Raw genomic sequence first — 13,163 nt, 5'->3', positions numbered from 1 at the left:
AATATTAAGTAGATGATTCAAAAGCTTCAAGGCAACAGTAAGAGGAAAGCCACAAGACAGTCATATGTGGTTCATTGCTTAATGATGTATGGAGACGAAAATGCTTGACTGTACTAGCTAGAAACTCCAGTACATGTTTAGAAATGATCAGAGTGGGCATTCTTGTCTTGTTTATGATCTAACAAGGAAAGCATTTAGTAATTTACCATTAAGTATCTCAACTGTAGGTTTTTCATAATGTCCTTCATCAGGCTGAGGAAGTACTACCTTCTATTACTACTTTGGTAAGAGTTGTTTTTTCTTAATTGAATTTATTGGGGTAACATTGGTTAATGAAATTATGTAGGTTTCAGGTGTACAATTCTATAATAAATCATCTGTATATTGTACTGTGCATTCCCCACCCAAGGTCAAGTTTCCTTCCATTACCATTTAACCAATCATACTCTCTTCTACCTCCTGCAACCCCTACTCTCCTTCTGGTAATCATGCTACTGCTTTGTGTGTCTATGAGGTGTTTTTGGGGGTGGGAGGAGGCTTAATCCCTTTACCTTTCCCAGCCCCCAAACTCCCTTCCCATCTGAGAGCTGTCAGTCTGTTTACTGTATCTGAGTCTGTTTCCATTGTGCTTACTTTGTTGATTAGATTCCACATAAAAGTGAAATCATATAGTACTTATTTTTCTCTAACTAGCCTATTTCACATACAATGACACTGTCCAGGACCATCCATGACATCACAAAAGGTAAGATCTCATTCTTTTTTTACAGACAAGTATTCCACTGTGCAAATGTACTATAGTTGTTTCATCCACTCATCTACTGATAGGCACCTGAGCTGCTTCCAAATCTTGGCTACTGTAAATAATGGTGCAATAAACACAGGTATACATATATTCTTTCAAATTAGTATTTCTGGTTTCTTTGGATATAATCCCAGAAGTGGAAATTGCTGGGTCATAAAGCAGTTCCATTTTTAAGTTTTTCAGGTAACTCCATACTGCTTTCCACCACAGCGGTTAAACGATTCTGCATTCCTACCAACAGTGCACAGGGGTTCTCTTTTCTCCACATCCTTGCCTATATTTGTTTGCTAATTTATTAATGATAGTCATTCTGACAGGCATGAGGTGATATCTCACTGTGGTTTTAATTTGCATTTCTCTGATGATTAGTGACAATGAGCATCTCTGCATACATCTAATGGCCATCTGTATGACCTCTTTATAGGAGTGTCTATTCAGGTCCTTTGTCCATTTTTAAATTGGTATCTTTCTTTTCTTTTTTTGGTGTTGAGTTTTATAAGTTCTTTATAAATTTTGGATATTAACCACTTATCAGATGTATCACTGTTGAATATTTTCTCCCATTCAGTGGGTTTTAATTTATTTTCTTGATGATTTCCTTTGTTACGCAACAACTTTTCAGTTTGATGGTAGTCCCATTTGTTTACTTTTTCTTTTGTTTCCCCTGCCCAAGGATATACAACAGAAAAACGCTGCTACAAGAAATATTCGAGATTTTACTGCCTATATTTTCTTCTAGGCTTTTTATGGTTTCAAGTCTTACATTTAAGTCTTTAATCCATTTTGAGTTTTTTATTGCATATAAGTGGTCTAGTTTCATTTTTTTCTGCATGTGTTCTGTCCAATTTTATCAACACCATTTACAGAAAGGACTGTCTTTACCCCCCTCTATATTGTTGCCTACTTTGTCAAATATTAATTAGCCATATAGGCATGGGTTTATTTCTGGGCTCTCTATTCTGTTCCATTGATCTATACCTATTTTATGCCATTACCATGCTGTTTTGATTACCAAAGCCTTGTAGTATAATTTGATAGCAGGTAGTGTGATTCCTTCAACTTTGTTCTTCTTTCTCAAACTGCTTTGGTTAGTTGGGGTCTTTTGTGGTTCCATTTCCATATAAATTTTTGGAATATTTATTCTAGTTCTGTGAAATATGAGACTGGTATCTTGATAGGAATTGCACTGAATCTATACATTGCTTTGGGTAGTACAGACACTTCAATGATGCTAATTTTTCCTACTCATGAACACAGTATATGCTTTCACTTATTTGTATCTTCTTTTATTTCTTTTGTCAGTGTCATAATTTTCCAACTACAGATCTTTACAACCTTGGTTAAATTTATTCCTAGGTATTTTTTTGATGCAATGTAAATGGGATTGTTTCCTTAGTTTCCCTTTGTGATAGTTCATTATCAGTGTATAAACTGCAACTGATTTCTGAATGTTTATTTTGCATCCTGCTACTTTGCTGAATTCATTTATCAGTCCTAGTAGTTTTTTGATGGAATCTTTAGGGTTACCTATATACAGTATCATATCATTTGCATGTGACATTTTACTTCCTCCTTTCCACTTAGAATGTCTCTTATTTCTTCTTGTTTGATTGCTGTGGCTATGACTTCCGGTACTATGTTGAATACGAGTGGTAAAAGCAGACATCCCTATCTTGTTCCTGATCTTAAGAGGAACGCTCGTAGTTTTTGCCCACAGTTGGCTGTGGGTTTGTTATATATGGCCTTTATCATGTTTAGGTATGTTCTTTCTATTCCCACTTTGCTAAGAGTTTTGCTCATAAATTGTGCTGGATTTTATCAAATGGTTTTTCTGCATCTATTTTTATGATCTTGTGGTTTTCACCCTTCATTTGTTTATGTGGTGTATCGTATTTACTACTTGTGGATATCGTAGCAACCTTGCATCCCTGGAATAAATACCACTTGATCATTGTGTATGATCTTTTCAATGCATTGCTGGATCCAGTTTGCTGATATTTTGTTGACAACTTCAGCATTCAGCAGGGATATTGGTCTATAATTTTCTTTCTTTGTAGTGTCTTTATCTGGCTTTGAAATAGTTTGAGAGGGAGAGATGCTAACTCTTCTTTGATGTTTTGTAAAATTCACCTGTGAAGCCATGTGGTCCAGGACTTTTGTTTGTTGGAAGTTTTTTGTTTGTTTTTTACTTTACTGCTTCAATTTCATTAGGTATAATCTGTCTATTTAGATTTTCTACTTCTTCCTGATTTAGTAATGGAAGAGTGTATGTTTGTAGGAATTTATCCGTTTCGTCCAGGTTGTCCCAATTTTTTGGCATATAGTTGTTTGTAATATTTTCTTAGAATCCTTTGTTATTTCTGTGATGTCAGTTGTTATTTCTGTTTCATTCTCTTTCATTTCTGACATTATTTATTTGGTGTTTTCTCTCTCTCTCTCTCATCGGATTAAAGGTTTGCCAATCTTTGATAGTAATACAGTCATACTAAAGGATTATAATCCACATTGAGATCAACAGATAGATCTTCCAAACAGAAAGCCAACAAGAAAACAGCTGCCTTCAATGAGACACTAGAGCCAATGGATTTAATTTATATCTTCAGAGTATTTCACATCAGAGCAGTAGCATATACATTTTTTCAAGTGCACATGAAACAATTTATAGAATAGACCACATGTCAGGAGACAAGTCTCAATAAATTTAAGAAGACCGAAATCACATAAAGTATCTTCTATGACCATAATGCTATGAAATTAGAAATCAATCACAAGAAATAAACTGAAAAACACACAAAAACATGGAGGCTAAATAACATGTCACTAAACAATGAATGAGTTTAAAATGAAATACAGGAAGAAATGAAGATACATCTTGAAACAAATAAAAATGAGAAAACAATAACCTAAAACAAGAAACACAACGAAAGCAGTCCTGATAGGGAAATTCATAGCATTACAGGCCTATTTTAAGAAACAAGAAAAATCTCAAACAAACAACCTAACTTTACTGTTAAAGGAACTAGAATAAGAATGAACAAAGCACAGAGTAGAAGGAAATAATAAAGGTCAGAGCAGAAATAAATAAAATAGTCTTAAAAAAATCAGAAGAAAGAACAATGGAACGATAGAGGGAGAGGAGCCTTGGAACTGTGGACAGACAGGGGATTCAACTCTCACACATCCCAACGGGTGAGAAGTGCAGTGGAGGCTCGAGAAGGTGGGCTGGGCGCCCAAGGGCACCAGCACCAGAGGGACATTAAAATGGTTAGTTTGATCCCACTGAGAAGAACAGGATCTGAACCATAAACAGGGACTCCTAGACTACAGCAGCTGAAACCAGGAAAACAGACAGACAAAACGCAACCCCAAAAAGCTCAGGGGCGCTCTCTGCAGGAGACAGGCGGCTGGGGATGCAAAGAGACATATAAAGGGCCAATGCAAAAATTTGCAGTGGCAGCCACCCTCCTTGATCTCTGGGTAGAAGTGGCAGCAGAGTGGGTTGGTGACTGGGAAAAGATTGGTGAGGAAAACTTTGTGAAGAGAACTGAGATGGTGGCCAGCAGAGCCTCGGTGATAACTCACCTCCCATTCTGCAGCTACCATCTCGCTCAGGCATAAGGGAATCAATTAACCTGCCTTTTGTGTGCTCTGCACACAGCTTGTGCGCCTGTGAGCTGGGCAGCTAAGTGCAGATAGGCTGGAAGAAATAGAGGGTCCCTGGCCAAAGGGGTCACAGAACTGCCCAGAGACCCCTGAAGAGAGACCGGAGACAGAGACGTTGGGGAAAGACTGGGAGGAAGAACCAGGGAGTCCCGACTCCCTCCCCATTCCATAGTCTCCATTTTGCACAGGCAGGGTGGGCCCCGAAAGAGGCAGAAGCGGGTCGCGAGCGCCAGACGGGCCCGCGATTAAATGCAATCCGCAGAAATAGTGGATCCCTGGCCGAAGGGGTCACAGAACTGCCCAGAGAGACTAGAAACGGAGGCGTTGGGGAAAGAACGGGAGGAGGAACCGGGGAATCCCCACTCCTCCTTTCTGGAGTCTCCATTGTGCGCAGGCAGGCCATGCCCCAAAGAGCCAAAAGCTGAAAAGCACACAATAGACAGCCCAAAACCACCCAGTGCAGGGCGTGCAGGCACGCACGCACACACGCGCACATGCTGAGTGGCTGGCAAGGGTTGGTGAGCACTTGAGTGGACCTGCGACCGCGGGGCTGGCGAAGGCTCCCTCAGGTTGGCGACCACGGGGCCTGGGAGGGAGTGCACAGATCCGCCAGGGCAGGAGTAAACCAGCACCTGCGCAGGCCCGCGAGTGCAGAGCGGTCTGCAGAAATAGTGAATCCTGGGCCAAAGGCACAAGAGAGCTGCGGAGAGACCCTGGAAGAGCCTGGAAACAAGATTAACCGGAGAATCCCAGAGCTGACTTCCTCCCATTTCCGTAGTCTCCATTTTGCGCGGGCAGGCGACGCCGCCAAAGAGCCAAAAGTGGGGAAAGCACACAATAGAAGACCCTAAACTGACCAGTGCCGGGGCACCCACTGGGTGCGGGTGCCAGACGAGTGTGCGAGGTTGGGCGCATAAGCGCCCCTGGGCTGGAGCAAGTGTGCACGTGCCCAAGCTGGTGGGGGATTCTGCCGGGCCAGGGAGTGTGCACAAGGAGGGCGCTCAAGGAGCCAGCGTGAGGGTGCAGAGCAATCCACAGAGAGTGGATCCCTGGCCGAAGGGGTGACAGAGTTGCCCAAGCAGGAGTCAGACACAGACAGTAGACTCCTGGAAGGCTCAAACAAACAACCCAAGGTCATAAGGGTCAACAACTCACATCACCAGAGACAGGCCCAGATGGAAAAGTAAAGAAAGAAAAAACAAACAAACAAACAAACAAACAAACAAAAAGACCCACCTACTACCATAGAAGTTTAATCCACAAAGTCAGGAAATCTAGAAGGATCAATTGAAGCAGAAGCAAAAATTAATTAATTAATTGACTCACAAAAATGGGAAGAAAAAGAAATTCCCCCCAAATGAGTGGAAAAGGGAACTCCCCACAGAGAGAGCTAAATGAAATAGGGGCAAGGGAACTATCAGATACTGAATTCAAAACAATGGTTCTAAGGAAGTTCAATGAGCTCAGCCAACTCGAAGATAACTATGAGAAACTGCAGAGAAACTATCAGGATCTTACAGCAAACTATATCAGCCTGGAAAAGGACATAGAAACTATCAAGAAGACGCAAGAGGATATGAAGAATACCATTTCTGAATTGAAGAACACAGTAGAAGGAATCCAAAGCAGGCTGGATGAAGCTGAGGATCGAATCAGTGAGATGGAGGATAAGGTAGAAAGAAGCTCCCAGAAAGAACAAGAAATGGAAAAATGACTCAAAAAGAATGAAGAGGCATTTAGGGAAATGCAGGACAACCTGAAACGCAATAATATCCGAATAATAGAGATAACAGAAGGAGAAGAAGAGGAGCAAGGGACAGAGAACCTGATTGAAAAAGTAATGATGGAAAATTTCCCTAATTTGAGGAGAGAAAGGTTCTCATGGATCCAGGAGGCACAGAGGACCCCACTCAAGAGGGACTCAAAGAGGTCCACTCCAAGACACATCATCATTAAAATGGCAAATGTCAAAGACAAAGAGAGAATCCTCAAGGCAGCAAGGGAGAAGGAGAAAGTAACATACAAGGGGGCCCCGATATGCCTAGGAGCTGACTTCTCAACAGAAACACTACAAGCCAGAAGGGAATGGCAACAAATATTCCAAGCCATGAAAAGCAAGGGCCTACTACAGCCAAGGCTGCTCTACCCAGCTAGGCTCTCCATTAAAATACAAGGGGAAATACGGAGTTTCCCAGACAAGAGAAGACTAAAAGAATACATCTCTACAAAACCAGCACTCCAAGATATGCTAAGGGCACTGGTTTAAGCAGATGAAGGAAAAGAATGAGACAAAGAGGAACGCAGGTACAAAGAAAAAGATGAGTAAGTTTCTATCAGTAATATTTCTTAATGTGAATGGACTAAATACCCCAATCAAAAGACACTGGGTAACTGAATGGATAAGAAAACATGACCCACACATATGCTGCCTAGAAGAGACCCAAGTCAGAGCAAGAGACCCACACAGACTGAAAGTAAAGGGATGGAAAAAAATATTCCAAGCAAATGGGCATCAGAAAAAGGCCGGGGTTGCCATACTTGTATCAGAAAAAGTAGATTTCAAAACAAAGGCCATAAAGAGAGACCCAGAGGGGCACTTTATAATACTTAAAGGAAGAATCTATCAAGAAGACATAAACATTGTAAACTTATAAGCACCCAATATAGGGGCACCTAAGTATATAAGGAAAATCTTGGAGGACTTCAAGAAACATATAGACAGAAACACACTGACAGTAGGGGATTTCAACACCCCACTGTAAAAAATGGACAGATCTTCGAAACAAAACATCAACACGGATATTGTGCACCTGAATGACACACTGAATCAAATAGGCTTAACTGACATATATAGAACCTTACATCCCAAAGAAGCAAAATACACATTCTTCTCAAATGCTCATGGCAGTTTTTCAAAGATAGACCGCATGATAGGACACAAAGCAAGCCTCAGCGAATTCAGGAAAATTGAAATAATACCAAACTTTTCCTCGGACCACAAGGGCTTGAAACTGAAAACCACCCTCAAGGAAAAACCTCAAAACCTTTAAACTCATGTAGACTGAATAGCACACTATTAAAGAATGAATGGGTCAATAATGAGATAAGAGAAGAAATCAAAAAATTTCTGGAAACAAATGAAAATGAACAGACAACAGTCCAAAACCTATGGGACACAGCAAAGGCAGTCCTGAGAGGAAAGTTCATAGCAATACAGGCCTACCTAAAAAAGATAGAAACATTTCAAATAAATGACCTAACACTACAACTTCAAGAACTGGAGAAACAAGAAACAAATTCCAGAGCACGTAGAAGGAAATAATCAAGATTAGAGCAGAATTGAATGACATACAGACTAAAAGAACAATTCAAAGGATCAAACAATCCAGGAGCTGGTTCTTTGAAAAGATAAGTAAAATCGACAAGCCTTTAAGCAGACTTATCAAGGAAAAAAAGAGAGGATCCAAATAAATAGTATCAGAAATGAAAGAGGAGAAATAACTGATACCGCAGAAATACAAAGGATTGTAAGAAATTACAATGAACAATTATATACCAAGAAGTTTCAAAACCTCGATGAAGTGGACAAATTTCTGGAAAAGTATAATCTTCCAACACTGAATAAAGAAGAAGCAGAAAGACTGAACAGACCGAAAACAGCTGGGGAAATGGAAGCAGTCCTCAAAAACCTCCGGGCACACAAAAGCCTTGGACCAGATGGTTTCACATGAGAATTTACAAAACATTTAAGGAAGAGCTAACCTCTATTCTTCTAAGACTATTTCAAAAAATTCAAGATGAGGGAAGACTCCCGAACTCTTTTTATGAGACCAGCATCATCCTAATCCCAAAACCAGATGAAGACACTACAAAGAAAGAAAACTACAGGCCAATATTGCTGATGAACATAGACACTAAAATCCTCAAGAAAATATCAGCAAACAGCATCCAGCAACACATTAAAAAGATTATCCATCATGATCAATTGGGATTCATCCCAGAGATGCAAGGGTGGTTCAATATACGCAAACAGAAAAGGAAAGACAAAAATGACATGATCATCTCAATAGATGTGGAAAAAGCATTCAATAAGGTACAGCATCCATTTATGAGAAAAACATTCAGCAAAATGGGAATTAAGGGGGCATACCACAACATAATAAAGGCTATATATGAAAAACCTACAGCCAACATCACATACAATGGGCAAAAACTAAAAGCTTTCCCACTAAGATTGGGAACAAGACAAGGATGTCCGCTTTCACTACTTCTATTCAACATGGTATTGGAAGTCCTAGCCACAGTGATCAGACAAGAAAAAGAAATAAGAGGCATCGAAATTGGAAAAGAGGAAGTAAAACTATCACTGTTTGTAGATGACATGATAGTGTACATAGAAAACACTACAGACTCCAACAAAAAACTACTCGTCCAAATAAATGAATTTGGCAAAACAACAGGATACAAAGTTAATATGCATAAATCAAAGGCATTTTCGTACACCAAAAATGAAATAGAAGAAGCAGAAATCAGAAAAAGAATACCATTTGCTATAGCAACAAGAAAAATAAAGTACCTAGGAATAAATTTAACCAAGGAGGTAAAAGACCTGTACGCAGAAAAGTATACGACACTGAAGAAAGAAATTAAAGAAGAGACAAATAAATGGAAGCATATACCGTGTTCATGGCTTAGAAGAGTATATCAAAATGTCCATACCACCCAAAGCAATTTATAGATTCAACGTAATCCCTATTAAAATAACAATGGCATATTTCACAGACATAAAAAAGACATTTCAAAAATTTATATGGAACCGTAAATGACCGCGAATAGCCACAGGAATTTCAAGAAAGAAAAACAAAGTAGGAGGGATCACAATACTGGACATCAAACTATATTACAAGGCCACTGTAATCAAAATGGTCTGGTACTGGCCCAAGAAGAGACACATAGATCAGTGGAACAGAATAGAAAGCCCAGAAATAAACCCATGTCTCTATGGTCAATTAATATTTGACAAAGAGAGCAGAAGCATAAAATGGAGTAAAAGTAGACTCTTCAACAAACGACGTTGGGAGAGCTGGACGGCTACATGTAAAACATTGAAATTTGATCACCAACTGACACCATACACAAAATAAACTCAAGATGGATTAAAAGACTTAAATATAAGTTGCAGCACCATAAAAGTCCTACAGGACAACATAGGCAGGAAATTCTCAGATATCTCATGTAGCAATATTTTCACTGATATGTCCCCTAAAGCAAGGGACATAAAGAAAAGAATAAACAAGTGGAACCTCATCAAAATAAGAAGCTTCTGCATGGCTAAAGAAAACATCACCAAAATGAAAAGGGAACCAACCATATGGGAAAATATATTTGCCAATGATAAATCAGATAGAGGTTTGATCTCCAAAATATATAAAGAAATCACATGACTCCACTCCAAGAAGATAAACAATCCTATTAAAAAATGGGCAAAGAATGCTCAGCATCACTAGTCATCAGAGAAATGCAAATTCAAACTACAATGAGATACCATTTCATACTGATCAGAATGGCCATCATAAACAGATCAACAAAGAGGTGCTGGTGAGGCTGTGGAGAAAAGGGAACCCTAGTACACTGTTGGTGGGAATCCAGACTGGTGCAGACACTGTGGAAAACAGTTTGGAATTTCCTCAAACAGTTAAAATGGAACTGTCTTTTGATCCAGCAATTCCTCTGCTGGGATTATACCCTCAGAATTCCAAAACACCAATTCAAAAGAACCTATGCATGCCAATGTTCAGAGCAGCAGAATTTACAATAGCCAAGTGTTGAAAGCAACCTAAATGCCAATCAGTAGATGAGTGGATCAAAAAACTATGGTACATTTACAGAATGGAATACTACGTAGCAGAAAGAAAGAAAGAGCTATTACCCTTCGCAACAGCATGGATGGAACTAGAGAGCATTATGCCAAGCGAAATAAGCCAGGGGGTGAAAGACAAATACCATATGATCTCACCTATAAGTGGAAGCTAACCAACAAAACAAACAAGCAAGGAAAATATAACCAGCAACATTGAAAGGAAAAGGAAACCAACAGAGTCAAAAGGGAAGGACGGAGGTGGGGGCAGGGAAGGAGAAGGGAAGGGTCAAGTCAAAGAACATGTGTAAAGAACCCATGGACAAAGCCAAAGTGGGGAAGGATTGAGGGAGAGAGGTGGGGGAGGGGGACAGGGGAAAGTGATGGCGTGAAGGTGATGACAAATGTATTTGAACAAAAAATAATTAAAAAATGAAACAATTTAAATTTAATGAAGTTAAAAGATCAATGAAACCAAGGGTTGCAATGGTCCTTTGCAGAGTTTTTCTTTTCTTAAAAAGCAGGAATAGGTGTTGAATTTTATCAGATGACTCATCTACATCTATTAATGTTTTTCCTTTTTGCTTTGTTATCATGAATTATAGTGATTTATTTTAGAGTATTATACTAGTCTGAATTCCTGGGTTAACCCCAACTTATTTAAGTTCTATTAACTTTTAAATATATTGTTAGATTCAACTTTCTAAATTTTTGTTTATAATTTTGTGCATCTTTGTTCTTGAATATAGTGATGAGTAGCTTTCTCATGTCCTGATCTAGTTTTGGTATCAAGGTAATGCTGACCTCATATAATGATTTGGGAAATATTTCCTCGTCTGCAATTTACTGGAAGAGTTTGTTTAGGATTACTTCATCCTTAAATGCTTAGTAGAGTTTATCAGTGAAGAAACTGTCTAGTTCTGGAGTTATATTTGTAGAAAGTTTTAGCTACAAATTTAGTTTTTTTTTAGTTACTATAGGAGTATTCAGGTATCTATGGTTGCTTGATGAGTTTTTGTAGTTTGTGTTTTTCAAATAACTTATTTGTTTCATCTAGATAAAGTTGGTCATATTATTCCCTTGTACTTGTAGCATCTATAGACTCTAACAGCTTATCTCCAATTCCTGATATTGGCAGTTTGCATTCTCTCTTTCCCCTCCATCAGTCTTGTTATAGGTTTATTAATTTCATAGATCTCCTCAAAGAACCAGCTTATGGTTTCATTCATTTTCTTTTCGTTTACTATTTTATTTATTCTTTGATTTTTATCATTTTCTTTCTTCTGCTTAGTTTGAGTTCAATTAATTCCCTCTTAGTTTCTTAAAGTAGAAACCGAGGTCAATGATTTGAGACTTTTCCAATACAGGGATTTAGTGATATAAATTTTCCCGCTGACTTGATACTATTATACTAGCCCTAAATTCCTGGGATAAAGTACTGATTTAATTTAGACACATTCCCCCAAATTTGGACATGTTGTGTTGTCATTTCCATTCATTTAAAAATAATTCCTAACTTAATTTCTGATTTCCTCTTTGGGTTATTTGCATTACTACTTCCCAAATATTTGGGGATTTTTAAAGAGATCTTCTTGGTATTAATTTCCACTTTAATTCCGTTGAGGGCAGAGAACATGTTGTATGAGTTAAATACTTTTACGATTATTGGGACTTGTTTTATGGCCACCCAAATTGCCTATCTTTGTCAATGTTCATTTGCATTTGTAAAGAATAGGCATTTGCTGTTGTTTGGTAGTTTCTGACAACGTCAATCAGGTCAAGATAGTTGATACTGTTCAAACCTTCTGCAGTCATAGTAAGTTTTTGTCTTATTATTCTTTCAAATATCAAGAGGGGTATACCGACATGTTTCATTTTAACTGCAGATCTGTCTATTTGTCCTTGCACGTCTATCAATTTGTTCTGTGTATTTTGAAGTTCTGCTATTAGGCCAATGTTTTGTTGATGAATTGAGTTGTTATTATGAAATACCTTTACCACTAATAATATTCTTTACTGTGAAACTTACTTATTCTGATATTAATGTAAGCATTCCGGCTGTCTTTTGACTAGTGTTAGCATGGTATATCTTTATTCATCCTTTTACTTTTAAGCATATAGCAAACTGTATGCTTCTATTTCTCTCCTCCCAGCTTTTATGCTACTATTGTAATACACTTTACTAATACATGTTATAAAACCCCAAATGTATTACATTACTATTTTTGTATGAGCAAATGTTATTACATATTATCATAATATAAGAAAAATAATCTTAACCAGTTACCTATAATTATCATTTCTGATATCTTTTGTGTGTGTAAATTACCTTTCTTCTGACTGAAGCACTTCCTTAAACATTTAAGTATAGGTATACTGCTGACTTCTGAAAAAATATTTTGTCTTTTTTAAAAACATAGTTTTGCTGAGTATAAAATTTTAGCTTGACAGTGTTTTCTTCAGTATTTTAAAAATGTTGCTCTACAAATATCCAGTTATAAAATAAGCCACAGGGATATAGTGTGCAGTACAGGGAATATGTCAGTAACATACAATAACTTTGCACACTAACAGATGGTTACCTGATCATGGTGATTATACTGTAAAGTATATAAATGTCCAATCAGTGTTGTACACTTGAAATAATACTGAATGTTAACTATACTTTAAACATTTAAAAAAAGAAATAAAAATGTTGCTCAACTATCTTTTTCTGTCATTGTTTCTGATTAAAAAAAGTTGCTGTAACTCCCTATCTTCATTGTTCTGTACATGATACCTTTTTCACCCCTCTGGTTGCTTTTAATATTTTCTCTTTATCACGGTTTAAACACTCTG

At 38.0% G+C, this 13,163-nt stretch overlaps 1 protein-coding gene across 3 annotated transcripts in view; it reads right to left on the bottom strand.

Annotated features, from left to right (window-relative positions):
- The window catches only part of IQCB1 (IQ motif containing B1), a 55,033-nt gene that overhangs the window by 21,533 nt on the left and 20,337 nt on the right, over positions 1 to 13,163 (bottom strand). The window lies entirely within an intron of this gene.

Source organism: Pteronotus mesoamericanus, unplaced genomic scaffold (assembly GCF_021234165.1).
Source record: "Pteronotus mesoamericanus isolate MK-2021 breed Mesoamerican mustached bat unplaced genomic scaffold, CSHL_Meso_final contig_27, whole genome shotgun sequence".
Lineage (NCBI taxonomy): Eukaryota > Metazoa > Chordata > Mammalia > Chiroptera > Mormoopidae > Pteronotus > Pteronotus mesoamericanus.
The sequence above is the reverse complement of the archived record's forward strand: the minus strand, read 5'-3'. Positions and strand labels throughout refer to the sequence as shown.